The 27,044-nt window shown below is 37.8% G+C and overlaps 1 pseudogene; it reads right to left on the reverse strand.

The window, feature by feature from the left end:
* Positions 1–1,716: 1,716 nt before the first annotated feature.
* On the reverse strand, positions 1,717–21,789 carry LOC104218723 (phosphoglycerate kinase, cytosolic-like; annotated as a pseudogene).
* Between the last annotated feature and the right edge of the window lie 5,255 nt (positions 21,790–27,044).

A 27,044-nucleotide genomic window follows, 5' to 3' on the forward strand; every position in this document is an offset into this window, starting at 1 on the left:
AAATATAACTTGGCTCATTGGCCACACTCCGTTTTCCCAATTCACTTATTTCATATTCAAGCATCTTAGCAGATTATCAACAACAAGACATTTTCAATTAAGGCTTTAGACACACATATGAGCAATTAAGAGTCTCAAGCATATTGAGTTTTTCTTATACGATTGTCATTAGTTTTCATTTGAAACACAACTTGACGTCAAGGAATTTGGACATGAAACCAATACTTTGAACCCATTCATCCAATAAGAGCACAACATCACAAAAGCATTAAATTACATAATACACATCGATATCTTTTGAAACAAGCTCATTCGGAATATTCAATTTACAGTGAGCAACTTAGAATTTACATGGATATTGTGGGTTTCAATTCTAAAACAAGAGTTTAGCCATACATACCTTGTCCGAGCTCTCCTTAATAATACTACGACATTCACCGCAGTAAACAACTTCAATCTTTTGTAGTAAAAATTTTGAGAATCCTCACTTGTAGTGTTCTTGACCAATTTGGGGATTTGAATGCAAATCTATGGATCTTGGTTCATGAGAGCGAAATATGGAACGGATTTCCCTTGATGGAGCAAGCGCTAGCCCTAAAAATGACTTAGAAACTCTCCATACCCAGTCTTGGGGGTATTTATAGGGTTGTTACATGCGCGGTCGAGCACGGGCCACAAATCGGCCGCACACACAAGGCAGAAACTTTCAAATATGTGCGGTCGCACACCGGCCGCACATATGACATAAATCCAGTAAGATGGTCATAACTTTCTATATCCAAATAAGGAACGATTTGATGCGTTAGAAACTATACTCAAAGGGCTTTAATTTTATTGGTTGTGCATCACATAACTCTTTATATATATGTAGATATTGTTGTCCAAAGTTTGGTCTTGTGCGCACTCATTTGGAATTTTAGTCTATCATGTAATTTTCCAACTTGGCTTAGATTTAGGCCTCTCCTTAGACCCCAAATCACTTATAATATGACTTATACACTTATTACCATATTCAATTGATATCCATCATATTAATAATCCTCGTTTGCACACAAAATAAAATAATTAGCCTACCTTGGCACCATGAAATCTTAAATTACTTAGCGAAATTTTTCGGGGCCTTACATAAGAATTATGAAGTCTCGGGTTCAACCCATCAGAGGCAAAAAACTAGGTGATTTCTTTCCATTTGTCCAAGCTTTGATAGATAGTGTTACCAGGTACCAGTTGTGCGTGCAAGCTAGCTCGAACACTACGCTTATAAAAAAAGAAGACGATATTATTCAAATAATTTGTTATTTGTTAAATACTGAGAAAAAAATCTTTTTTATTGAAAGTTAATGTCGATTACTATGACAAAAAGTCAAGAACCCCCCCCCCCCTAAATAGGAGGAAATAGGCATTCATGGCTATTTATAATGTTAAAATTAAAAAAATATCCTTTTTAGATCTTTTATGTGTAAAAATTAAATAGGTAAAAATAAATTAGCTTTTGGGAGTAGTAATTTGTTTCTCCCAAAAGCCAATTTCTTCACCCCTAGAGCATGGTACAAAGTGGCGAGAGACAGAAGAAGCCATTTTGTTTATCTTTTTCTCAGCTGAGGAGAAGAAGGTGAAGCCATTCACTTCACTCAACTCTCACCTGGTTCAGATCTAAAATACCTAAACCTATTTTCTCTTTATCTATATTGCATTTTTGGATTTTTCAAAAATAACTCAAGATAATTGATTCATCTTGTCCGCGAGCCCCATCTTTTCATGAGCAGCGACAGATTTGCCACCTGCTATATATTATTCTTGTTACTCCATTTCCACTACATTGTGCCAAGTTTTTACCAATAGCTTCCGTTCCAGCATCAAATTGGTCAAACTCAGAAACACTCATAGGTCCATTCTAGACGATAGTATTGGTGCTATCTAGAGCTGCACTAAAAAAATTGATAGCATCTGGTCCAATATCTAACCCCATCTAATTATATATGTGGAATTTTAGATGGAGGAACAACCTTGGCATTAGCGCTAGCCCCGTACTTGTCTGCTATGACTACATCAGAAGGAAGCTTTATAGTTACAACTTTTGCCTCCTTTGCCTTGTCAATGCATGATTTTGCCGCATTAAGAATTTTCTCCTCCTCCACAAGTGAGGATCCAACAGAGTAACCTTGTACGGCCTTGTAGAAAGTAAAGATCAAACCTCCGCCAAAGATTAACAAGTTAACGCCCTTGTTCATGTTTAACCAAAAAGTGGAATTTCTGTTAAAGCCTTAATTTAGAAGAACTCGGGTTACTGATAATCAAAGAATGAATAAAGGAAAATAATTTTTGCCAACAATAAGATTCAAAGTAAAACCAATGTATTCAGATTGTATTTTGTGTGTCTACAATTGACCCATTCTTTCCCTTTTATAGCTATCTTGGAAATATGCGTTTTGCCTTTGTCATAATAAGGCCATTATAGAAAATTAAAGACATTAAATGCTACGTTACATAATCATTGTATTTTAATACAGATTCTCTAATGTTTTTAGTATTTAATGCTCATTAAATACTGTATTTGTACTCTTTTGTGCTGTCAGATTCATTCTCCTTAATTCTTGGACTTAAATAGGTACGGGCGTTGAATCTTTTGAGTATCTGCTCGTGCCTCCTCTTATGCTTCTGCTCATATCTGTTGTAACTCGTGTCTCTTTGCCAATCATAACTCTTCGACTAGTCTACGTGCTATGACACGTCATCTTCCAATTGCTTTAATATATAAACTCAATTTTTCCCAATACAGATAGTCCCCCCACTTGCCATTTATTCATCAATTTGAATATTTGGGAAGTGGAATTCATTAAAATGGGAATTTTTGTCACCATTAATTCTATAGCAAAATCAACGCTTCATTTGTTACTTCCATTTAATGTTCTTCACATGTGGTAATCTTTTACTGAATCTGCAACTTTGCAGCACTTTTTAGGGTTTTTTCACAGCTTCACTAATCACGAAGCATCAGTTTTCATTATGACTTTTCTATCAGTGCACCTTTTCCTTTGACGGTTGCTTCGTAGTATAAATATAGTTTTCTTCTTTGTCTTTATCACATAAAGTTTTCAAAATATTCAGTTCTTGAATCTTTGTTTGTTTCTTCCTCGTACTATCATGTCTTCATCAAACCCTAACTCTAGAAGGGTCCCCATAGTTGATAACTTCCCTGATGCCCCCAGTAGGAGCAGAAGAGGAGGTAGGCTTCGTAATTTAGGATCTTCATCCCTGCGTGGTTCTTCTCTTCCTTCGCCTAATTCTGGCCCTTTTTCTAGAACTAGAGGTTCTCTTTCACACAGATCTTCTTCTAGAGGTAAGGAATCTTCTGAACCTCTTCGTGAACCTCTAGTAGAGGAGATAGTTCCTATGGAACTATCTTTCTATAATGACAGAGAATCTCTTAGAAATCAAGTATCTTCTTTAGATCACGCCGATATCTATCCTACTCAAATCACTGAGGTTTGATTTCTTTAGTTCGTAGACTGCCATTGGAGTCATGACTTTCCTATCATTATTCCCAATCCAAATCAAAGAATTACCTCTTACTTAACCGGATTTTCCCTTGTTTATACGTACCCTTTCACATTAGGATTCAAACCTGCTATTGATCCTGTTATTCTCGAGTTCTGTCATTTCTTCGATGTTTGCTTAGGTCAAATTGTCCCAATAATATGGAGGGCAGTTGCCTGTTTGAGGCATTTGGCCAACATAGTCAGTGTGTCTTTTACTTTCCCACATCTAATTCATCTTTGCTCCCGTAGACTCTTTTGCAATGGTGTTTTTACACTAGTTGCCAGGAGCAAAAGAGTTCTAGTTAGCCCTGAAGATGACAAAGACCGTGGTTGGTATGCCAGGTTTGGTGCTGCCCCCACTGTTGGTTTAGTGGGTGATGAGAACATTCCCTTCCCTGAGAAGTGGAATTTTGCACGTGAGTCTTCTAACTTTCTCGTACCTTTTTCTTCAGTTTTGTTGATTTTTCTAATTTTACTTTTCTTTTCTAGCAACCATGGGAGTTGTGGAAGATGTTCCCAATTTACGTGATTGGGTAGGAAAGCTGTTGAGTATTGCACCAATAGATGGTAGGTCTTGGAAGATCCTTTCCCAACGTTTTGGTTGGAAAGTAAAAACTCATGGTAAGAGCTTTTATTTTATTTTATATATTCTTTTTTCCTGAACTTAACCCAATCTTTTTTTTCTATCAGGATTTGCTATTCGATGAGTTATTGCTGAGGCGGTTGCGGCTTCTCGTATCTCTTTGGAAAGGGCTCAAGAAATAATTCTGGGCTCTTCATCAAAAAGAAAAGTCGTTGATGACCAAGATTCCAAAGAAGAAGAAGACGGGGATTCCTTGGTAACAAGGCCACGGGCTCGTAGACGCATTATTTCTGATGATGAAGTAGAAGCATCTCCCCGCCATTCTATTCCTCTTACCTCCCGCTGTGACTTCTACTTTGCCGATTATGGCTGCTTCTGTTCCTCCCCAGGCTGTTTTTACTACTTCTATTGTTCCTCCTTCGACAATTCCTCCTCCACCTACTCACCGTGCTGAGGTTGGCTCCTCAAGTAGGAGTGGTGCTATGAGGCAAGTGATTATTGAAGTCCCCGCTGAGGGCAACCTTTTAAGGAAATCGGGTCAAGCAGATGTGTGGTTAAAGCCTTTAATTGGTCCTGTTGAGAGAGCCAAGCTAGAGAGCCATAGTTCTTTGACTTTGATAAATGACATTGTGCATGCTTATTTAAAGGTATTCCTTTTTCCTAACTTTTATTCTGTCATTTTTCTATCTTTGGGATTCTCATTTCCTTCCCTTTCCCCCTTTTTAGGCCAATTTCATCAGCACGAAGATGATGAAAAGGGTTACCCTCTCAGAGTAGTTAGTGCGTGATTACAAATTGGAGGCATATAATTGGAAGGAATAGTATAAAAGTCTTCAAATAGACGTGGAGTACTTAGAAGAAAGTAAAAGTACCTTGGAGCAGCAGGTGCGGGCTTTGACTTCGGAATTGGCAGTTGAAAAGGCTTCCTCCAGTCAAGCAGAAAAGGAAAAGGCTCGTCTTGAAACTTCTTTTTCCAAGCAGCTTTCCAAGGCGAGTGAAGATATTAGAGAGTTGAAGGCTCTCTTGGATGCAAAAGAAGCCTATGCTGGTGAACTCGTGCAGAATTTGACTCAAACCCAAGAAGACCTCCAGGTTTCTTCTGATAAGGTTTGTTCCTTACAAAATTCCCACGCCTCTCTTCAAGCTTCTTATGAATCTGCCTTGGCTGAAAATGAAAAGCTAAAGAACGAAATCGCTAACTGGGAAAGAGATTATGAGATCCTTAAAGATAAGTCTGTCATTGAAGTGAGTTGGGCTTTTTTGAATTCTCTCTGTGATACCCTTGTTGAAGCTAGCCAAGAGAATTTTAACTTGGAATCTGAGTTAGCTAAGATCAATGAAACTATTGAGAAGACTCAGCAGAACCAAGATTTTCCTTCTCCCGTGGTCGAAGCTTCCGCAAATATTGAAGATGATACGGGTATCTCCACTCCTTCAAGCCAAGTTAAACCCGCTGTTGTTGATGTACCTGCTTCAGTTCCTTCATCTTCTCAGTGACAAGTTTAAGTTGTTTGGATTCCTTTGCGTCTCTTTTTTTTTGGAAAATATTGGTTAAAACCCTTGGTCTCATTTGAGGGTTTGTTTTGGAAACTTAAGTCCCCAGGCCTTTTATGGGGCAATATGTATAAATAATTTCCAGTTTATGGCTAAGTCCATACTTAGTCTAAGCTTTTTAATATTAAGAAGTTTTTCGTTACTATTTGAACTTCTGTTTTGTTTATTCTTGCCTTTATTTCTAAGGACTTACTGAATAACTTGCATCTTTACTCTTCAAAAAATGCTTCTGTTAACTTCATGAATACTTAAATTAATCATGAATTTTATAAAAGAGGGCCCTTTTATATTCGACACTTAATGAAGAAGACGTCTCAACTTCATAACGGTGTTAATATACGATAAAAGAAATAGGAATACACATGTTTCTTGAAATAACTTTGACAAGTTTTTATTTGAACTTTGTCTAGTTTTGAATAACACTTTACATGTATTTGAATTACATCTATAACTTTCTCGTAACTATTTTCCTCATAACAGATTTAAAAAAGAAAAATAAATATGAGGTTTTTATTTATAACCCGTTTCAGTACATAGCCTTTACCCTAGCTATGGTAAGGTCTTTCTTCAGGGTTAGCTCGTGACTTTGCTTTGTTACTTGACTTATTCATTGAGTGAGCTTTTCAGGCTTCATCTTTGATTATTTTCCAATCTTCTTTGCCTTCTTTATACACATGCCTGTGTATATTATATAGTCCCCCAAGTGTTTGAGCGTTGAAGTATGAAGCCTCGAGCACTTGATTATTCCTCTCATTTGGTCCTTTTCCTGAAAAGGAAAAGACATACGGGACTCGGAGGTGCGATTATAGATGAAGACTACTTAGCCCGTTTGAATTTCTATCAGAATAATTGTAACCCTAGACCGGAAAATTTAATTTATTCCGCGTGCCGTGTAGGTCGTGACTCATCATTTAGTGCGGGCTAGCTTTTTGCCTATCATCTATAATCGTTAGTAAAATTTAATAATTAAAAAATTAAATTTTAAAATACGGATACCTAACCGTGGGTATTCCTTAGAAATAGTATCTCTTCAAGTGAACAACATTCCAATGCGAAGGTAGTATCTTGCCATCCATTGTTTCCAGCTCGTATGCTCCTTTACCTGCAATATCATGAATCCTATAGGGTCCTTCCCATGTTGGACTTAATTTCCCTACATTAGCTGCCTTCATAGATTGAAAAACCTTTTTGAGCATGAAGTCCCCAATTTTGAAGAATCTTAGGCGTGCTTTTCGGTTGTAGTATCGTTCTATGACCTGCTTTTGTGCTGCCATTCTTATTAGTGCAGCTTCCCTTTTCCCTTCAAGTAGATCAAGATTATGCACATTTCTTCGTTATTAGACTCTTCTGACGTTTGTGTGAATCTTGTACTTGGCTCTCATATCTCTACTGGAATTAAAGCTGCAGCTCCGTAAACCAATGAAAATGGTGTTTCTCCTGTACTTGTTTTTGTTGTTGTGCGGTATGCCCATAAAACACCAGGTAACACTTCTGGCCAATTACCTTTGGACTCCTCTAAACGTTTCTTTAAATTGTTGATAATGATTTTGTTTGTTGACTCAGCTTGCCCATTACCCACCGGATGATAAGGTGTGGATGTAATTCTTTTGATCTGCCAGCTTTGAAAGAACTCTGTGATTTGCGTGCCTATAAATTGAGGGCCATTGTTGCATACGATTTCCTTTGGTACACCAAATCGGCATATGATATTCCGCCAAATGAAATCTTTAACTTCTTTTTCACGCACCTGTTTGAATGCTCCTGCTTCTACCTATTTAGTAAAATAATCAGTGAGTACGAGCAAAAATTTTACCTGTCCTTTTGATTGTGGTAATGGACCCATGACCATCCCCCATTTCATAAACGGCCACGGTGCAGTGACCGGATGTAGCAACTCTGCAGGTCTATGCATATTATTTCCGTACCTTTGGCATTTATCACATTTAGCCACGAAACTTTCTATTTCTTCTTCCATTTTGGGCCAATAATAACCTGCCCTGATTAGGGTTCTTACCAGTGATCTTCCTCCTGCGTGATTCCCACAATGCCCCTCGTGTATTTCTCTCATCACGTATTCTGTTTGAGAAGGTCCGAGGCATCTTGCTAAGGGACCACCGAACATTTTTCGATAAAGATTGTCTTGCTTTAAGCAATATCGAGCAGCCTTTTTCGAAGCGCGTGAGCTTTCCTCTTGTCTTCAGGAACGATACCATTCTGCAAAAAGGCAACAATCTCGTTCCTCTAATCCCAGGTTAAGTTATTAAAATTTACCTCATTTTTATCTGGATCAAGCACTGAATGAAACAAATATATTACAGAAGCATTTTCATTGCTTGCCACGTCTGCTGCAGATGTGAGATTAGCTAAGGCATCCGCCTCAACATTTTCATCTCTTGGTATTAGCGTAACCTTCTAGGTTTGGAATTGCCTGATTAGATATCGTACCTTCTCTAAATACCGTTGCATTCGTGCTTCCCTGGCGGTATAAGTCCCCAGCATTTGGTTAACCACGAGCTGCGAATCGCTCTTGATTACAATCTGATTAATGCCAAGTTCTCGTGCCAGTTCTAAACCTGCAATCATTACCTCATACTCTGCCTCATTGTTAGTTATAGAATGACTTTTAATGGCTTGTCGAATGGTTTCACCCGTAGGTGGTACCAAAACGATCCCTAAGCCTGCACCATTTATGTTAGATGAACCATCAGCAAATAAGGCCCAAATTCCTGGGTTAGCTTCGTTGAGCACCTGCAATTCTTTTTCTACTTCTAATTGCACCCCTAGGCTAAAATCAGCCACGAAATCAACTAAGACTTGAGATTTTATAGCAGTTCTAGGTTGGTATGTGATATCATATTCACTTAATTCTATAGCCCACTTGGCTAACCTACCTGACAACTCATGCTTGTATAATATATGGCGTAATGGATAAGCAGTTACTACAGCAATAAAATGACATTGAAAATAAGGCCTTAACTTTCTAGATTCCATGATTAATGCAAGTGCAAGCTTTTCTAATTGAGGATACCGCGTCTCCGCATCTAATAAAGACTTGCTGACATAATAGATCGAATATTGTTTACCTTGGTCCTCTCGGACTAAAACGGCACTTATTGCTACTTCTAAGACAACAAGGTAGATGAACAGTCTTTCCCCAACCTTTGGTTTTGCGAGTAGCGGTGGATTTGATAAGTATGTCTTCAAATTTTTGAGTGCCTGTTGACATTCCTCATTCCATTCGAAATGATCTTGCTTTTTAAGAGCTGAAAAGAATTTAAAACACTTTTCTGATGATTTAGAAATGAATCTTCCCAATGCTGCAATTCTTCCTGTCAACCTCTGCACTTCTTTTTTACTTGTAAGTACGTCAGGGATTTCTTCAATGGCCTTAATCTGTGTGGGATTCACTTCAATATCACGGTTAGAGACAAGAAAACCTAAAAACTTACCTGATGCAACACTGAATGCACACTTCTCAGGATTTAGTTTCATATTAAATTTTCGCAAAATCTAAAATGCATTAGACAAGTGTGATATATGATCCCCTGAATGTTGAGTTTTGACGGGCATGTCGTCTATATAGACTTCCATAGTTTTCCCCAAATGTTCTTGGAACATTTTAGTCACTAGTCTCTAATATGTTGCACTAGCATTTTTGAGAACAAAAGGCATTACTTTATAACAGTAAGTCCCCCGGTCAGTTTTGAAGGAAGTTTTTTCTTCATCTATCGGATCCATTTTGATCTGATTGTACCCTGAATACGCATCTTAAAACTTAATAATTCATGTCCTGCAGTAGCATCAATTAGTTGATCTATATCCGGTAGTGGAAAAGAATCTTTAGGACAGGCTTTGTTAAGGTCTGTGTAATCTACACAAACTCGCCACTTACCATTCTTCTTCGGTACCACAACAGTATTGGCTAACCAATTAGGATACTTTACCTCACGGATAGACCCAATCTTTAGTAATTTTTGAACCTCATCTTGAATCACCTGATTTTTGAAAATTCCTTGCTTTCTCTTCTTTTTCCTTGAGGGGAGCCGAGATTTGAAATATGTGTGCCTTCATCGCCTTAAGTCAATTGACAGGAGGATACAATGGGTCTTCATTTAATTTGTGAGGCATTACCTCCGATGGTATTCCTGTCATATCATAGCGGGACCAAGCAAAATAATCCACGTTAGTTTTTAAAAATTCAATCAACTTACCTTTCATGTTCTGGATTAGATTGGCCCCTACGTAAACTTTCATATCAGGCCATTGTGCAAATAACACCACAACCTCTAGTTCTTCAATTGTTGTCTTGATATTTTTGTTTTCCTATGGTTCTTGAATGGTATCTGGCCTTGAGTCCACGTCTGTTCGCCCTTATTCAGTTGAGGTTTGTCTTATGGTACCCTCAACTGGATTCTGTGATTGCTATTTTTCTTCATTTATCGTACTTGAATCTGCTACAGAGTTGATGTTCCTGGATGTACGTTGGTCCCTACGGATTTGACATATTCCCCATGGTGATGGAAATTTAATAACTTGATGCAAGGTTGACGGAACGACATCCATCTCGTGGATCCATGGTCTCCCAAGGATTATATTGTAAGCCATCTCCATATCTACTACCTGAAACTTTGTATCTTTGACAACTCCTTCTGCGAATGTAGTAAGTATTACCTCTCCTTTCATCACGATACTGGAATTGTCGAATCCAGATAGAGTATGCGCCTTTGGTATTAATTTATCTTCAGCTTGTATTTCACGTAATACTCTTAACAGAATAATGTTGACGGAACTACCTGGATCAATCAAAACTCGTTTTACATTAGTATTATGTACAAGTAGAGATATTACCAGTGCATCGTTATGAGGAGATAATACGCCATCCGCATCTGCATCATCAAACGTAATGCTTTCTTCCTCTAAGACATGTCGCACCCGCTTCCCTTGGGTAATTGTGACTTTGGAAATTTTATTGGTTGTTGTGTACGTCACACCATTAATGTCTTTACCTCCACTTATAACGTTGACGGTCCTTTTGGGAGAAGGTGGTTTAGGGGGCTCCTACCTATTCTTCATGTATGCTTGCTTACCTTTCTCACTGAATAATTCGGTGAGATAACCCTGTTTTAATAAATGATCAACTTCACTTTGTAAAAACCTACAATCTGTCATTTTATGTCCGTGATCGTTGTGAAATTCGCACCAATGATCAGGATTGCTCCTGTTTGGATTCGATCTCATCTCTTTTTGTCATTGTACCTTGTCACCCATGCTTCTCAAAACAGCTACGAGCTCGGAAGTGCTCATATTGAAATTATAACCGCCAAACCTCGGCTTGAAGTTTCTATCATCATCTCGTGACTCACGCGTGTTTCGATCATTCCCAAATCTTGATGATGAGCCCAACTCTCTATTCCTCGACCTATAATCGTACCTTTGATTGTCCTGTTTTGATCGTGAGTCTTTTCCCGCTGGTCCCATGTATGGTTCGTAACTGTTTTTACCGGACCTTTTTCGATTTCCGCCCGTCTCGAACTTACCTTTTCTTCTTTTTGAGACCATGAGATAATATCTTCCTATATCCTCAGTTTCGTGCTATACCTGTTGTAAACATCATTCCATGTTGTAGCTGGGAATTCACGAAGACTTTCCTTGAATCGCCTCGTAGCTTCTGAGCTTTTTTCATTCAAATTACTTGTGAAGGCTATAGCTCCCCAATTGTCAGGTACATGCGTTAATGTCATTCTTTCACGTTGGAATCGGTCCACGAACTCTCTAAGCAATTCAGAGTCCCCTTGCTTGATTTTGAAAATATCTTCCATTCTTTTTTCGACTTTTTGAGCTCCCGAGTATGCTTTGATGAAAGAATCTGCAAGCTCAGCAAAAGAATTTATAGAATTTTCGGGTAAAAGAGAATACCATGTTAATGCACCCTTAGTGAGTGTTTCACCGAATTTCTTGACCAATACTGATTCGATCTCCTATTTGGTCAAGTCGTTGCCTTTTATGCCTATTGTGAATGCAGTCACGTGGTCTCGTGGATCAGTTGTTCCATCGTATTTTGGAATATCGGGAATTTTGAATTTCTCTGGAATTAGGAGGGCAGCGGCACTTGGCTTCCAGGGTTGTTGCAAATATTTATCCATATCTATCCCTTTGATTACGGGCGGCACCCCGGGTATTTGCTTTATGCGGTCACTTTGCTCCTTGAGCTGTTTTTGCAATGTTAATACTAAATTTTGTAAATCATAATTGACTAAGTTACCTGGTACTCCCTCTTGTAATTCGCTGGGGGTTCCACCACTACCTGAATTAACAAGCCCAGAGCGAGGGTTCTCCAAAGTGTTGTTATTTGGAGTGGGTGTGGGTGGTGCAGCTAGTAACTGGCTAGCAAAAGCCTCGAGAGCTTTATTGACCTGTTCAGCAATTAGTTTTTGCAAAGCTTCATCGATAGCTTCAACATTTTCAAATTGAGTGTTTCCATTTGCATGAGATCCATCAGGAGTGCCTTCTCGAGACCGCCGAGGAAAGCTTTGTGGAGAAGGGACCAGGGTGTGATTATCCTGTAAATTTCCCTGAAGTTGTTGGTTTTCTTGGTTTCCTTGAATGTTGTCATTATTGTTTGACATGGTTGATGCAACAAGGAAAGTTAAACTAAAAAAGAATAGATTATCAGATTCCCGGTAACGGAACCAATTTGTTTAACCAAAAAGTGGAATTTCGGTTAAAGCCTTAATTTAGAAGAACTCAGGTTACTGATAATCAAAGAATGAATAAAGGAAAGTGATTTTTGCCAACAATAAGATTCAAAGTAAAAGCAATGTATTCAGATTGTATTTTGTGTGTCTACAATTGACTCATTCTTTCCCTTTTATAGCTATCTTGGAAATATGCGTTTTGCCTTTGTTATAATAAGGCCATTATAGACAATTAAAGATACTAAATGCTACGTTACATAATCATTGTATTTTAATACAGATTCTCTAACATTTTTAGTATTAATGCTCATTAAATACTGTATTTGTGCTCTCTCGTGCTGTCAAATTCATTCTCCTTAATTCTTGGACTTAAATAGGTACGGGCGTTGAATCTTTTGAGTATCTGCTCGTGCCTTTTCTTATGCCTCTGCTCGTATCTGTTGCAACTTGTGCCTCTTTGCCAATCATAACTCTTCAACCAGACTACGTGTCACAACACGTCATCTTCCAATCACTTTAATATGTAAACTCAATTTTTCCCGATACAGTTCATAAGTTTATCTATAATGCCAATCTTAGTTGAAATTTTTGAACCACCAACAATGCCAACAAATGGCTTCTTTGGATTTACTACAACTTGGCAAAGATAGTGAAGTTCCTTTTTCATAAGGAATCCAGCAACTGCTGGTTTCACGTATCGAGCCATGGAAGCATGTGATCTGTTTGTATTCCCAAAGGCGTCATTTATATACAAATCTGCAACAGAGAGGCCAGCTTTTTTGAAAACTCGGATTCATTCGCCACCTCTTCTGTATGGAATCTAAAATTTTCTAACAGCAGCACTCCTCCTTCTGGTATTTCACGAGCCATATATATTCTCAACTTGATGACCAATGCAATCATTTGCCATTTTCACTTCAATTCCTAATAACTCAGACAGTATTGGCACAATTGGCTTCAAGCTGTATCTTGGACTGATAGCTATTGGACGACCGCGATTAGAGGCAAGAATAACACGAGAGCCGCATTTCATCAAATACTTAATGGTAGGAACAGCGGCTCGGATTCTGGTATTATCAAAGTTGTCATCCAATAGAGCGTCGAGATCAACTCTAACGAATACTCTCTTCCCCTTCAAATCTTCTTCTTTTAGAGATCCCACACATTTTTTCACCACTACTTCTGGATTAGGATGAAGAATCTGAAATAATACAAGTGGATATTAGACAGGACGTACGTGCTCATTGATCATGTAGAGATCAGCACTAGAGGGCTAAGTAAATGAAAATGAAAAAACTCAAAAACAACAATATACTCAGGGTGATCAAGTAGAGATGTTGTTTCCGATAGACCTCCACTCACGAGCAGACGTTTTCAAAGCAGGTTTGAAAAATAGTTAAAAACTATATTAAAAATACAAAAGAAACAAAAAGTATTTGAAGCAAAAATAGTAAATATAACTAAAGTAAAATAAAATTTAAGAATAAGATAATAATAAAGTAATAATAATAAAACTGTTAACGAGAAAATGAAAAAGAAGAAGAGAAAACTCACATTCGTATAAAATTGTCGATGGCAGAATTCCAGATGTGGATAGTTGATTTCCCTGTGCAACATGTTGATCAGTGAAGCAACTGGAAGGAGAGAGACGCTTTTTAAGTTTGACTAGTCTTAGTGTACATACTTCTATTAATAAAAGATTTATAAAGTAAAAATGAATTATGCGTAGTGGAAATTGATGTCGAAATAAATACAATGTTTATTTAATTAAAAAAATAAATATTAACGCATTGATATGCACAACAACTTGGATTAAAAAATATACCTACTAATTATGGGATTAGGAAACATATCCTATATAATGACTTCATATCGTCCCCCATCACTAAATCATGCCAAAAAGAAAATTATAGAAGTGGAATAAGTATATGGTTGGGGGTGAGAGCAAAAACTGAAGTATTTATAACTTTAACCATAATACAATATTTAAAAATAATAACTCGATAAATATTGGCTTTAAAGAATAGTTCAGTGAAAAAAGTAAAAGATTTACCTCTCCACCACTTCACCCAGCACCTCTTCTTTTTTCCCAATAACTACTATTATATTTGGGAAAAAACCTATTTACATAACTTAATGATCACAAAAAAAAGAGGGGAAAAAGATTCAAATTCACTTACTAATGAAAAAAAAAAAGTTATAACAACAACAACAATCCAGTATGTTCCCAACATGTGGGGTCAGGGGAGGGTAGTCTGTACGCAGACCTTACCCATATCTAACAGGTAGAGAGGCTGTCTCCATAATGGAAAAAAAAAATTTACATAACGCATTGAACAAAAGAACCTAAGAATCCACACTAAACCACAAATATTCATAAGAAATTCAAACAATAAGATATACCCCAATATCATCCTCACTATCTTAAGAAGATACATACAAAAAAAATGGACCATTTTCTTGAATATAGATAGATCATCTGTGAATGGATAAGAGATGCTGAACTGCAATAAAGACTCGTAGAAAAAAAAATATTGAATTTCTATTTTGAATTACAATAATCCAACCAATGTGTACAAAAATTATTAAATAAGTCGCATATAAAAGCCTCTCAAGTCCAAAACATGAAAATAAATTATTGCACAATTCAAATATAGACAAGAAAAAGATCCCTTAAATAAATAATAGAGAACTTCTACGATGTAAAAATAAAAGCAAGAATTCATCGCTTGCTTCTCCATTAATAATGGTTATTATTTTTTTAATTTAATCTGTCTGCGCTCTACGATCTATGATATGAAGTACTATTTACTGTTTTTTAAAGAATGGTTAAATCAACAATGTAAATTATTCAGAAGGCCTTACATTATGAATAGATAAATGAATAGTGAAGTCTCTTGCATGTTCTATATATGTAAACTATTCAGAACGCCAATTATTATCAATGCTTTTATAGCTGCTCTTCTTCCTTATTTTCTGTATTCCCTTCTTTCCTCTGTCTCACACCTAAAATAAAACACAATCAAAAGAAAAGGAAAAAAAAATCAAAAGTTATGCCAAATAATAATAGAATTGCATAGAAATTATGATTTACATAACAGACTTCAGGCACAATAATATATTCAACCTCGTAATAAAATGAATAGAAGGAGAAAACCAACCGTGAGTAAAATCAATCAACCTTTCTTGGGGAACAAATGAGAAAAAAAAAATTCTTAAGAACACTATCAATCAAACATGTATGGTGCTAGACTTTGAGTTGAATCAAGAGCTACAACAACCTGGTGGATATGTTGAATTGTGGTTATGTGCATTTATTTCATTTCTAATAAAACTGGAGACTAAGTGAGCGTTTGGACATAATAATTGTAAAATTTCGAAAAAAGTGAAAATTGTATTTGAAAATTAGAGTTGTTTTTGGACATGCATACAATTATGAGGTGTTTTTGACATTTTTGTGAGCGATCTGAAGTGAAAATTTTGAAAAACAGATTTTTGAAATTTTTAAAATTTTCAAACAATTTAAAAATGCATCTTCAAGTGAAAATCTAAATTTTATGTCCAAATATTGATTTCGTACAAAAATAAAATAAAAATCGGAAAAAAGTGAAATTTTTTATGGCCAAACGGGCCCTAAATCTTCCCTACATCATATGATGGAAGTAATTAGTTTAATCGATTTCATGTAATAAACGTGTTATATGATTAACTCGAGAATCTAAATAAGATGGAGTATATGAAAGCAAATCATATCGAACCAAGCCTTTAGCTTAAATGATGAAAATATAATTTCCCAATATACCAAAGTATTTTTATTATGCTCTTATAATCGAATCACAAGCCTGAATACTAATAAAAATTACAAAAAGAAAAGGTCAACAATAATTTATATCATTGGAATCAAGGTGCCGAATAGATGAGAACAGTAGGCAGGAGACGATAACCTAGACGTTGTGATGAGTGAAACTGAAGCATCTGAGTACCTGTTTCGGCATAAATTGGCATCACAAAACTTGTGTTTATTTAGAACTTTATTTTTGGTTAAGAAATTATTATACTACTAAAATAATAAAAAGAAAATTAGGATCATAGAACATACCTTCAATCCAATTCTATTCGACCTAAAATTTATGAATCTTTTTTTGGGCCATTGCACAAGAAGATGATTCTTTTATCATCCTGTTATATAGAATCGCACATTATACAATAGTTTAAACGAATCATAGATGAATATTTATAACAAAAATAGAAAGAACTATTCAAGTAAATACTACATAATATATGCTTACTATAAGCAAAAAGATTCAGATTCACACCGCAATACCGAAGTAATTAATCAACAAAAATGAAATAATAATTCCTTGAAGAAGAAATTAACGTAAAAAACGAAAAGCTTAAACCTCATCGTTAGCATGCAAATAGTCGAAAGATCTTGTCTTCTTTCCACAAGTTAGCAACATAATATTTCTTTGTACGGAAGAGCAAAGAGGTTTTAAGACCTAAGAACAAACAAAAAAGATTCTTAAACATATAAAACCAGATTTTCTTATGCATGTATTATAATCTTCCTCTACAAATATGGTATGTTACATAATTCAAATAAGGAAAAATATATATATAAATTTTAGTTGATTTTGAAATCTTAAATATCATAAAAATAATAAAATGACTATTTTATCCCATGTAAATTCTATTTATCAAGGGTAAAAAAGGCGAACGACATTTCGCTAAGGGCTTTCGTGCTTTTAGTATAGTATAGATAAATTAAGGTGCAGAAGAGGATAGAGGCGATGGGCTTGGGAAACACGTTTTAGGGTTTTCCAAAACAAAGGCAATTCAAACACGAAGAGAAATGTATATTTTTACTCGCTTCTTGAAATAATAGCTGATAATTAATATATATACTATATACACTTTTAGCTAGCTAATGCATCTAGTTTCAATGGACCCGTTAATTTTATATTTTGCCCTTTTAATAAATATTATTAAGAGTTTTGGTAATAATAGCTTTTTGCTATGTTTATATTTGAAATTTGATTATCAATAATGATTAAAAAATAAGGAAAAATAATTGCTTGAAACAGAAATTTTTAGCTTTTCTAAACTGTGAAATTTTAAATTTATATATGCAGTATGCTACATGATATATATATATATATATGTATGTATGTATGTATATATATATATATATATGTATGTATGTATGTATGTATGTATGCAGAGACCATATGTTTAATGGAGGTTTCGACTAACTTGTGGTTAATTTTGTGACGACCCAATTCTATTATAGGCCGTGATGCCACCTAGCGTCGCCGCTAGGCAAGCCAACAGCGAACTAACCACGTGATTTCTCTTTTTAATAGATTTTTTCAAGTAATTAAACTTTTCTTAATTTAAAAGATTTAAGAAATGACAAATTTAAAATAAATAAAATGAAAGCAATTGAGTGCAATCATAATCATAAAAATAAACGAAGACCACAAGTTTACTAGTGTGTGCCAAGACCTGGAGTCACAAGTGTATGAGCAACTAGTAGGATATACAAAAAAGAATGCTACTCTACTGTCTGAAACAAAAATAGATAGAAAATAAGCAAAAGGAAGACTCCGGCTGCTGCAGAACGACTCGGAAGACAGCTCACCGTGAAGTCTCGAAGTGGTAATCAAGTGTGCGCGTCGGACTGATATCCAGATGCACCGGTCTCAAATCCTGCACATTAAGTGCAGAAGTGTAGCGTGAGTACATAAACAACATGTACCCAGTAAGTATCTAGTCTAACCTCGAAGAAGTAGTGACGAGGAGTCGACTTCGACACTTACTATGGGCCAACAATATAATAATATGAAATTCTAGTTAAACATGATATATATAAATGACGATAGAACTCAGAGCAAGAAATAATTAAACAATCCTTTTACAGTTAGTAAGAACCAAATCATTTCCCTCATTTAACCATTTAACCTCTCAAGACAATAAAATAATATCAAATATAATAGGGCTTCCAGTATTATTACGCATGAATTATGCCGAGGACGTACAGCCTGATCTGAATATACATATACATATATTGTGTGCACTGCGGAGGGTCAAACAACACGAACCATAGATGCATCTATTAACCTGCCGAGACGAACGACATGCTCCTATGAGAGTAGTGGAAGTTTACCTCGCTCGCGGAATATACTTGCGACGCGGTTGAACATAGATTATTCAAGTTATCATAATATCCCTCAATTCTTTCCAAAACAAGAAATTCAACTAGTAACTTTTAAAATCTTGAAATCATCAACCTCTGCTCTATTCAAGGCAATTAATAAGCATAACCAAATAATGATGTCAACAAAGCATGGTGTAATCCTAAAACTAACCGGACATAAGCATGAATAGTAGCTACGTACGGACTCTCGTCACCTCGTGTGTATGTAGCCTCCACAAATAGAAGTACATTTAATAAATTCACCTATGGGGTTAATTTCCTCTTACAAGGTTAGAAAAGAGATTTACCTCGTCTCAAAGCCTACTTTCCGGTCCAAAATTGTGCCCAACCCTCAATTTAGGTGTCAAACGACTCGAAACTAGTCAAATGTTATATAAAATAGTCAAAAGTTCATATCCTAACTATCAAAGTGATTTCCCAATCCTATTTGAAGAATCCCAAAAATTCATCCCCAGGCCCGCGTGCCCGGATTTTAATTTTTTTTTGAATAAAGTTGTTATCCATTACCTCTTGAACTCAAATATATGATTTTTACTAAGTTCCATAACAAATTTCATGGTTAAATCCTATTTTTATCAAAACCCTAGGTTTTCACCTAAATCCATAATTTTCACTAATTTACATGTTATGATCTACCCGTAAACTATGTATTTAACTCACAATTGGTAGAAATTACTTACCTCAAAGTGTTAGATCGAATCCCCTCTCTAAAAGCTCCAAGAATCGCCCAACAATGGAATAAATGAGCCAAAAATGACTAAGTCCCGCATTAAATGAAGGTTCTGCCTTCTGCGATTTTCGATTCTGCAGTTCATTGGCTGCAACTGCGGCTCCACATTTGCGGAACTTTCATTGAAGATGCGGTCCTCCCTTGGCTGGCCTAAATCCACATTTGCGGAAAAATGGCTCGCTTCTGTGATGCCGCTCCTGCGGCAGACGAGCCGCACCTGCGCTTGGGTCGCTTCTGCGGTCCTCTGACCGTTCCTGCGATCGCGCATCTGCGCCCTCCTCGTCCGTACCTGCGATATATGGGCTGCCTATGTTGGGCTGCTTCTGCGTCCTTTTCGCTCGCTTTTGCTAGCTCGCACCTGCGGCCATAGCCTCGCAGGTGCGATATTACACCAGAAGTTCGGTGCTTCAGCTGATGCTTCCCAAGTCCAAACTTGGTCCGAGCCCATCCAATTAACACCTGGGACCCCCGAGGCCCCGCCCAAACATACCAACAAGTTTGAAATCATAAAATGGACTTGCTTGAACTCTCGTAACATACGAAACAACCTTAAAACTAAGAATCACAACCCAAACCAATTGAATCAAAATATGAACTTCAAGTTCTTCAATTTACTCCCAATGTGCCGAAGCGTACTTAAACTACTCGAAATAACACCAAACTTCTCGTGCAAGTCTTAAATGATATTACAGAACTATTCCCAGTCTCAAAATTCCATTTAGACCTCGATATCACCAAAACCTACTCCAAAACAATTTTAAAGAACTTCAAAAACCTTCAAAGAGCCAACTTTCAGTATTAGGCACCAAAACGTTCCCGTTTATCCAAAACCCGATCTGAACATACGTCCAAGTTCAAAATCATCATACGAACCTATTGGATATTCCGAGGTTGTTTGCTCAAAACATTGACGGAAGTCAAACTTAGCCTTTTTAGCCAACCTTAAAAAACCAAGTGTTCCAATTTCAACCCGAACTCTTCCAAATCTTGAACTAACCATCCTCGCAAGTTATAAAATACTAAAAGCACCTATGAGAAGTCTTATTTAGGGGAATAGGGCCCTAGAAAGAAAAATAACAGGTCAGGTCGGGTATAGAATCATACCTGGAGTGCTGAATAAGTGTGGATATCTGTTCTGCATGTCCTCCTCGGATCTCGGGTCGCCTCCTCAACCGGTTGGCCCCTCCACTGAACCTTTACTACAGAAATCCTCTTGGATCTCAACTGGAGAACATGCCTATCAACAATGGCAACTGGCTCCTCCCTCAATCCCAGGCTCTCATCTAACTGAATCGTGCTGAAGTCTAACACATGTGACAAGTCGGCATGATAACTCCGGGGCATAGACACATGGAAAATCGGATGAACTCCCAATAGACTGGGAGGTAAAGCAAGTTTATAAGAACCTACCAAACTCGTCTCAACACCTCAAATGGGCCTATAAACCTTGGGCTCAATTTGCTCTTCTTCCTGAACCTTATGATCACCTTCATCGGCGAGACTATCAAGAGAACCTTCTCACCCACCATAAATGATAAATCACATACCTTCTGGTCCGCGTAACTCTTCTGTTTGGACTGTGCTGTGCAAAGTCGCTCCTGAATCAACTTTACCTTTCAAGGCATTATTCACTAAATCAGTACTATATAACTTAGCCTCACCGAGCTCAAACCACCCAATGGGAGAACGACATCGCCGACCATATAAAGCCTCAATAGAGCCATCTTGATGCTAGACCGATAACTGTTATGGTAAGCAAACTCGGCAAAAGGTAAGAATCGATCCCACTGCCATCCAAAGTCAATCCCACATGCTCTGAGCATATCCTCCAAAATCTGAATTGTCTGCTCCGACTGCCCGTCGGTCTATGGATGAAATGTTGTGCTAAGCTCTACACGGGTCCCCAACTCACTCTGTACTGCTCTCCAGAAATGCGAAGTGAAGTGAGGGCATCTATCTAATATGATACAAACAAGCACACCATGCAACTGAACTATCTCCTGAATATAAATCTAGGCCAACCTCTCTGAAGTATACGTAGTCATAACTGGAATGAAGTGTGCTGACTTGGTAAACCTGTCGACAATGACCCAAACTGCATCAAACTTCCGCAAGGTCCACGGCAACCCAACTACAAAGTCCATAGTAATGCACTCTCATTTCCACTCCGGTATAGTCATTTGCTGGAGTAAGACACCTGGCCTCTGGTGTTCATACTTAACCTGCTAGCAATTTATGCACCTAGCTACATACTCAACTAAGTCCTTCTTCATCCACCGCCACCAATAATGATGCCTTAGGCCGCGATACATCTTTATAGCACCTAGATGAATGGAATGCCAAGAATTGTGTGCCTCTTCTAGAATCCTCCCCCTCCAGCCATCGACATTAGGAACACATAGATGACCCTGAAGTCGCAGAGCACCATCCTCGCCGATAGAAACCTCCTTGGAAGAACCCTGTAGTGCCATCTATCTGAGAACCATCAAGTGCGGGTCATCAAACCGTCGAGCCTTGATTTGCTGCAATAGTGAAGATTGGTCAACGACGCATGCCAGAACTCGGCTGGGCTCTGAAATGTCCAATCTCACAAGTCTGTTAGCCAAGGACTGAATTTCTAAAGCTAGTGGCCTCTCCGCTATTGAAATGAACGCCAAGCTACCCATACTCTTTTCCTTTCTGCCCAAGGCATCCGCGACCATATTCACCTGCCCGGATGATAAAGAATGGTAATATTATAATCCTTCTGTAACTCAAGCCATTTGCGCTGCCTCAAATTGAGATCCCTTTGCTTGAAAAAATGTTGCAAGCTACGATGATTAGTGTAAACCTAATAGGACACCCCATAAAGATAATGCCTCCATATCTTAAGAGCATGAACAATCGCGGTCAACTCTAAATCGTGCACCGGGTAATTTTTGTCATGGATCTTCAGCTGAAGTGAAGCATATGCAATAACTCGCCCCTCTTGCATCAATACACAACCCAAACTGGCGCGTGAAGTGTCGCAATACATAGTATCCATCCCCGAACCGGAAGGAAACACTAGAACTGGTGTTGTAGTCAAAGCTGTCTTGAGCTTCTGAAAGCTCGCCTCACAATCATCGGGCCAACGAAATGGAGCACCCTTCTGGGTAAATCTAGTCAAAGGTGTTGCAATGGATGAGAAGCCCTTCACAAATCGGTAATATTAGACTGCTAACCCTAAGAAGCTCCTGAACTTAGTCGCCGAAGTGGGACGAGGCCAACTCTGAACTGCCTCAATCTTCTTGGGATCCACCTTAATACCCTCGCCTAATACAACATGCCCCAAGAATGCTACAGAATCTAGCCAAAACTCACACTTGGAGAACTTATCATGTAGTTTCTGTTCCCTCAAGGTCTGAAGTACCACTCTCAAATGCTGCTTGTGTTCCTCCATGCAGATCGAGTAAATCAAAATATCATCAATGAAGACAATGACAAACAAATCAATGTATGGCATGAATGATATGCTCAAATTACACTTTAACTAAATAGTATAAGGCGGTCAGTGTCAAATATAATAACCCAACAAGGTTGGGGTCGAATCCCACAGGGAATAGGTGTGAAATGGTTACTTGAGTAGTGTGAAACTTGACTTAAGTCGTAATTCTATTCCTTTAGCTTACCAAGAGAATGATATAGATGTGATTTAATAAGATGACTAATTTTGTTATGAGAATGTGAATAATTTGATTAAGGAAACTAAGGTTGTGTCCCCGTCAATGAAATGGAATGCTATAGGTGTTAATATGATATATTTCTAATTGAAGGTCCTTTGATATACAAATGGTTATAAATGACTACCCAATATTTTCTAATGGTTGGGTAGTATTTTCTCTTTATAATTTTCCCAAATATAGAAGAGTTGCAATTAAGAACAACCAATTTATGCCAAGTAGAACCCACGTATTCCTAAGCGATTCTATTAAATAAGATTTAAGGTCTTGAGTTCTTGATATTTATTTCTACCATACCCTAACCCACTTTTCCAAGTAAAGAAAGAATAATATGGAGTAAGTTAATGTTTGCAACCACCAACCTTAAATAAAGCACAAGAAATGAATAAACCAACCATTAATATATATATATTCAATGTTAAACACTCATTAACATTACACTCATTTAGGGTCCACAACCTTAGAATTGAAAACTAGGTACTCATGCTAAAATACAAGAAAAAAGTAATAAATAAAGTCATAAAGCTTACAAAAGTGCAAGATTCTCTCTTCACAAGCTTCTTAATGGAGTATTCAATGCTATCAATATAGGCCCTTTTTCAAACTTAATAACCCACAAAAACCCTAGTTATTATTTTTATAGTGGACCAAAAGTCGTGGTCAAAATCGGACAAAATTGCCCATGCAGACGACTTCTGCGACCGTATAATGGTCGCAGACCATGTATGCGGTCCGCATAATCTTCGTTTGCATCGCAGATGTGTAGATCCCTAGTCCCAAGAGTCCACCGCAGATGAATTATGCGGTCCGCATATCTGTTATGCGATCATATTTTCCCATCGCAGATGTGTTGAGCAGCCTCTTCAATTGAAATTTTGCGGTCATTATGCGGCTCGCAAAAGTGTTATGTGACCGCATAATGGGCTGCATATTTTTCTCTTCATTTGGCCAGCAACTCTGCTTCAGTTTGCAGTGATTATGTGGTCCGCATTTGACTTCTGCGGTCACATACTTGCAGCATTTCTGTCCTTTTGTGACTTTTTGACTTCTTTTCCATATTTTTGGGTCTTCAAGTCTCATGCACTACAGAACAACCAAACTTGATAAGAATTAACTAACAATGCATTAAAAGACGAGCTAAAATCTAAGTAATTGGTATCAAATGTTCCAAAATTCTATGGCACATCAACACCCCCAACTTAAACTCTTGCTTGTCCTCAAGCAACTAAAACAAAATTATCCTATTCTATGCTACTTCTATTTACGACATGTCAAAAACAATAATGACTGTAGATGGTTTTGACTGACAGCTAACAAGCATGTAACTTCTTTTATTTACCTTTTCTGGAGGACAACTTATCACTTAACCATTCGACTAATCAACTCGTGACCTTAGAGTCTCAACCAAAATGACAAAATGCTATATTCAGCTAAGTGCACTTGTATTCTACTTCAAGACCCTAACTTCTGCTGAATCTTACAGTTCATGCGCGCTCACAATAAAGAAAATTCCCACTCACACATATGTATAGGGGATTCAATCAAAACACTCTAGCACTCGAGCTACATGCTACAAGAGTCCATATGCTTGCCCTTATTTTAACTTTGCTGCTATCTCAGGAATGATTGACTGTCGATCACCAAGTACTTTTCACGGGTTATAATGTAGGCTTCGGGACGGGTTAGATGAATATTTGGGAATGTAGTGGCTATACCCTCCTTGAACTCTACATACATTATGCTCATTTACTACATAGCACTTATTTATCTCGAGTTACCGACCTAGAACCACCTCAAAGTATTTCTTTAATTTCCACAAGACTCCACTCTTTTTCTCTCTTTTTTTACATATATATATTCTTTTTTTTGGAGCTTGCATTTCGTTATATACACAACTTTGAGGTTGTTTTTTTCCCTACACACAGTAGTAACCCTTACCAATTTCTACTTTGTAACGGCACCCCCAACTTGAGCTTTTAGCCTCATTCTTACCCGTTCAAGGAAGGATGGATTCAAAAGAAGGAATTATTTCACAAAAGGGGTAAAGGTTTATAATGTGGCAGCCAATGAATGGTTAAAGGCTCAACGGGGGTAACTAAGGTAATTAATGTACTAGGGAGGTCAATTTGGGAAAAACGAGCTAGTAGTCACAAAGAGAGCCTAATATCATTTCAGCATCCAATCATTAACCTGAGAGTTGCACTAAGAAACCAACAGGGCAAGTTCTAGACATCATAAGTTAAGCATATGCATTATTTTTACAAATCCTCACTTACGCACAACGCATGAATTGTTCAACTTAACATAGGTTCAGCCCTCAAGTGAATACAAGGAAACTTAAAACTTTCATCTCAAGATATGTAAGATTCTGAATAAGCATAAAATCATAGAGCGAGCCTCAAATTCACAAGAATGACTAACCAATTTTTTTATATATGCAAAAGAAGGAAGGGTACCATGTATTTACACAATTTATCACATGATTGAAGCTAGAACAATCAACACCAAATAAGTCAAAACATTTCATGCTATTGTCGTGGTTCTACTATTGCACCCTTGGAAAAGAACTCGGCGAAGAAAAAGCAAGGGAATTCATTGCTAACTATGAAACTATACTACAAGAGTAAAGAGTTTATGTACAATATTTACACAAAACATGGGGTACAAAACATGACTACCCCACCCCCAAACAAAAATCATGCATTGTCCCCAATGCATAGATAATGTCAAAAGGAAGATCAGCGACTTCCTGGGGTGCACTAGGCGCTCGGAGGAGCTGAAGCATCTGGGGTAGCTGTGGGGTCATCTGCTGGTACTGAAGTTGCAACTAGTGGAACCTCGAACTGGGTGGTGGCCTCCACGATGGGAGCAGGAGGCTGCAGCTGCTGTGAGGATGGAGTAGGAATCTTCACCTGTTGTGAGGCTGGAGTAGGAAGCTCCACCTGCTATAAGGCTAGGTTTGGGGCCTGGGAGCTGCTAGCCTCACCTAGTTAAGGCTGAGTGGTCGATGGAAGTGCCTTGGCGATCATATCTGCTAAAGAATGTGCAATTGTTGTCTGCACAACTGCTTTCTCTTCATCCTATGCAATTGTAGAAACAACAACTTGCTTACCCTTGTACCGATGACCCTCAGTGTCCTCAACCAGTGCATCCTCATTTGTTTCCTCATCTTCTGAATCCCCCTTATTAGACTCCTCAGTATCTCCGGATCCTTCATCTAAAGGAATGACAACGTGTATAGGAGGAGCTGGAGCCTTTGAGGTCTCAACACTATGTGCCTCTGGAGCTATCATCAAGTTTGTCAAATCAAAGTCCATTCCTGGAATGGAAGTGCCAGCACCCTGCTCACCTTCCTTCGAGAGGAAGGGGGTCAAGTCAAACTCCAAATTCTGCATCTTCTACAGCTCTGCTTTCAATTCATCAACATCCTTCTTGATCCGAGGCATACCTCCAACCTCACCCCACTCGACCTTCTCAAGACGCACTTCAAAGTGATTTAGGCGATCCTCATAAGTTTTATGCTGCTGCCGAAGAACACTCACTGAGGATTGGACAGGGATCAATGCTTGCTAAATGAGGTTTGGGATTTCTTTTATCAGCCGGTCTACCTTAGCATTGGCATGCTGATCTAGTAGACCCAGCTTGCAAAGAGCTGGTAAGGAGACCTATGGCTGTGCAGTGGTATGCTGTGGAGTAGATGTGGAGGAAACTGGGGCCTGAGAGGTGTCAGGCAGTGCTAGGACCTCTAGTGTTGTTGAGTCTGATGGAGAAGGAATTTAAGTCTTTGTTTGATTTGCAGTTTCCCTGTCTACTGTGTCACTGATCCGAGTGATGTCAATATTTGAGAGCTTTCTCAAGTTTATCATACTTTGTCATAGGAGGCACCCTCACAGCTTTGCAGAGAGCAGTGATCAAACATGGGAAGGGAAGTGATGTTTGTTTTTGGTTTGCTCTGATCCCCAACTCCTTGAATATAATCTCTCTCATATCAATCTTTATGAATGTCATGATGCACACAATGAGGA

This window comes from Nicotiana sylvestris, chromosome 12 (genome assembly GCF_000393655.2).
Source record: "Nicotiana sylvestris chromosome 12, ASM39365v2, whole genome shotgun sequence".
NCBI lineage: Eukaryota > Viridiplantae > Streptophyta > Magnoliopsida > Solanales > Solanaceae > Nicotiana > Nicotiana sylvestris.